The following is a 3,645-nucleotide window of genomic DNA, read 5'->3' on the forward strand; positions in this document are numbered from 1 at the left end:
GGAGGGACTCTCCACAATGAGCATCAACATCAGTAAAATCACAACTTTGGAATGTTCACCCTTTAACTCTCATTGTTCCTTCCACCTCCCCCCCTCCAAAAAAAAAACAACAACATAAAGACAAGGCTTATAAGATTGTTATGAGGAAAGGAAGGGTATAAACTCTTATTGCCATTCCATCTATGATCCCAGCTGTCATGTTATAGCTATAATGTTATGATGTCTCCTTAGATGTGTGTTCTCTAACTAACAATTCTTCTAGACTTGCTTGACTTCCCTTCTTTCTCAAGAAAGGAAGAGATCTCCAGCTGCTAGGGGTCTACAATATGCCAGAGGACAGATAAAAGGTAAAGTTATTGAACTATTGATCCTCCTTCTCTTGTAAGGAGAATATATTTGGACTAGAAAGGATTAAAAAAAAAACATTGAGACATCATGGAGTAAGGCAAAGGCCTTCTCTCTCTGGGGACATATGGCCCCCAAGAAACAGGACTGAGTCCTGGGCTATTTTCTTTGTTTTTCTTCTGTCTTTAGTAAATGGAGTGGAGCCTTGTGACCTAATGAGCTTGATAGGTTGTTAACTGGGAAATGGATCTTCCCTTTTTCTTTTTTCTCTGTAATAGCTGGATTCAATTATTTCCTTCAAATTCCATATTAGTTGCTGTTGAGTCATATTAGTCACGCCTGACTCTTCGTAACCCAATTGGAATTTTCTTGGCAAAGATACTGGAGTGGTTTGCCATTTCCTTTTCCAGCTCATTTTACAGATGAGGAACTGAGATGAATTGAGTTAAGTGACTTGCCCAGGGTCACACAGCTAGTAAGTGTCTGAGGCCAGATTTGAATTCAGTCATTTTCCTGACTCCAGGCCTGGCACTCTATTCACTGCCTCACGTAGCGGCCCAAACATTAAAGCATTATAAAATGTTAGCTATTATTACAAACACAGGACTCATGATGGTTCATCATAAATGGTTTTAAAAATGGGAATTGAAAAATAAACTTTGATAAGTGATTTACATAATATTATTTATTATTGTTGTATTCTGGAAACTTGTTAAAAATCTGAAATTCTCTAATCTGATGAAATTTTTAAACCTAAAGCTCTGTTTTTCCAACAACCATAATCTGAATCTATCTAGCATATGAAAATGAGGGACTCTTGCTTTATTCAGAACTCAGATTTTAGTTGCTGCAGACCATGACTCAGTAACCAACTTGTGCTTCAAGGATTAGGCTTCAGTTTTCTCATCTTTAAAATATGTGGGCTGGACTATTTTAGGATAGAGTATTTTAGGATAGAATAAGAACCTGTGAGGCATACAGGTGGAGGATCTTAGGCTAAGGTCAGGATCTTAAGAGAAGCAGCAGGTGGGGTGGCAGGCAGACAGGCAGGCAGCAAACCTTTGTTTTGACTTGCTTACTCTATGCCAGGTGCTGGGCTAAGCCAGTCAGTCAGTCAGTCAATCAATAAACATTTATTAGACACCTATTATGTGCCCAGCATGAGGCAGCTAGGTGGCACAGTGGATAAAGTGCCAGACTGGAGTCAGGAAGACCTGAGTTCAGATCTGGCTTCAGACACTTAACTAGCTATGTGACTATGGGCAAGTCACTTAACCCTGTTTGCCTCCATTTCCTCATCTGTAAAATGAGTCAGAGAAGAAAATGGCAAATCATTCCAGTATCTTTGTCAAGTCAACCCCAAATTGGATCACAAAGAATTGGACGTGACTGAAAACAACTGAAAACAACAAGAATCTCAAAATAAGCATAAAATAAGAAATTGTATAAATCAAAGGAGAGGCCTCTTTCCATAACTAAAAAGGAAATGAGGGATATAAAGCTATCAATCCATGACCATCTTCTAGACTTGCTGCTCTCTCCACGGGTGTGGAATAACTTTGGGAACTAAGTAATAAACAAGGGTAGGGGAAGAAAGGAGCGGTTCCTGAACAGCATAAATCAGATCTCAAGTCCAATATTAGATAATCCATCACTTAATTTCTTAGACAACTTCCTTGTGGGGAGTTGATATAATGAGGCAGATGATATAATGTATGACATGTATAATTTTTTAGTAACTTGGAGTTCTACAGGAGAGAGAGAAGACTGTGTCTTATAGAATTTAGCACTACAAACATGCTTGATCAGAAGATCAACTTAGATGCACTTATAACATTTTCCCCTATCACACTTTCTACACTGCAGCACCTGAAGAAAGTCTATGTCATTTTTGCCCTCTGCATGTCTATGAGAGCCCCAGGGGCCTACATGCATATGGTTACCCATATATTTCAGACTGGCTTATTCTCAACCATGGTTTCCTTGGGATTGATGACACGGCTAATGATGGTATCCTACAGTCATGAAACTGAGCAGATGAGATTTGGGGCCCACTGGCTACATTTCCTTTCCTCACAGGAACTGGCGTAATCCCTGCCCTGGACTTAAACATCTCCATCAACCTTATTCTCATTTCAACCTCCTTCCCAAGCACAGCAATGATCTTCTAGCTGCTTCATCTTGAGTGTATTCTATGCTAGACATACTGTCTCTCTCTTCCTAGGAGGCATCTTAACGTCAGCCTTAAGCCTGATACTCTTGTCCTCCTTGGAGAACTTCTTGGTTGGATCCATTTTGCTTTTCCGTATGAACCTGTATGTGTGACTGACAGTTGTGTGTATCCTGGTCATTTTTGATACTCAATTCATCATTGAAAAAACTGAAAATGGAGGTAAGGATTATATCTGTGTTGAACTCTGCTTGGATTTTGCCACCCTCTTGTAGAAATCTTGGTGATTCTGGCAATGAATAGAAAAGACAAAAAGAAAGAGAAAATAACTTTCTACCCTTCTCCTCTTTGGTTTCCTTCTCTCAGGTCCTCATTTCTTCTTTAAGTTCATTTACACATAGTATGTTCTGTTAAAATGAAATGTTGTAGGAATTTTTTTCCACTTTCTCTCACTTCTTTTTAAAAATTGAAATATTTACAACCAAATTTTATTTTGGTGTTTGGTTTTATTTGCCCTCCTTCACCTCTTCAATCTACTCTCTTCCCCCAACTCTCTTCTCTTCTCAGGGAATCAGCCCTAATTGCTAAAACTAATTGGGGCCCAAGGAAAGGGAGTAAGATTCAAGAGATTTCTGCTGGGTTGTACTTGCCAGGCAGACTTAAAGATTTTTCTGTTCAAAGCTACCTTTCAGCATTATTTGAGCTTCATAACAGTCTTTGTACATGTTAGCGGGGAGACATAGTGTGTGTGTGTGTGTGTGTATTTTTTTTTTCCAGTTTAGTTAGAAGTTTGCTTGAAGGAGAGAGATATGCTGAAGCCTGGGCCCTTGTCTTTTTAATCCTCCCTAGGCCGAGTCTCTGCTGATTTTCAAGGTGTCTGAAAGGGAAAGAAAGGTAAAACAGTCCCTCTACTTTAGAAGCGGCTTTGTAACAGGTACTTCAGCCTTCTCAGAGCCTTGTGAGTCATTGTTGGTCTATAAGACTCACTATTCTGCCCTCTTACTCTTAAATGGTTTTGGGTAGTATTTATTCCCTTCATCCTTGGCCTGACAAAACCTCAGGGAGCCAGACTGCTTTAGATCCATGGGAATGGAAATTTCCAAATCTAGATAGATATTAGCTTCATGGAA

At 39.4% G+C, this 3,645-nt stretch overlaps 1 pseudogene; it reads left to right on the forward strand.

Moving 5' to 3' along the window:
- The first annotated feature begins 2,142 nt into the window (after positions 1-2,142).
- On the forward strand, positions 2,143-3,380 carry LOC114037413 (annotated as a pseudogene).
- The last annotated feature ends 265 nt before the right edge of the window (positions 3,381-3,645 follow it).

This window comes from Vombatus ursinus, unplaced genomic scaffold, assembly GCF_900497805.2.
Source record: "Vombatus ursinus unplaced genomic scaffold, bare-nosed wombat genome assembly UNPS02000582.1, whole genome shotgun sequence".
Lineage (NCBI taxonomy): Eukaryota > Metazoa > Chordata > Mammalia > Diprotodontia > Vombatidae > Vombatus > Vombatus ursinus.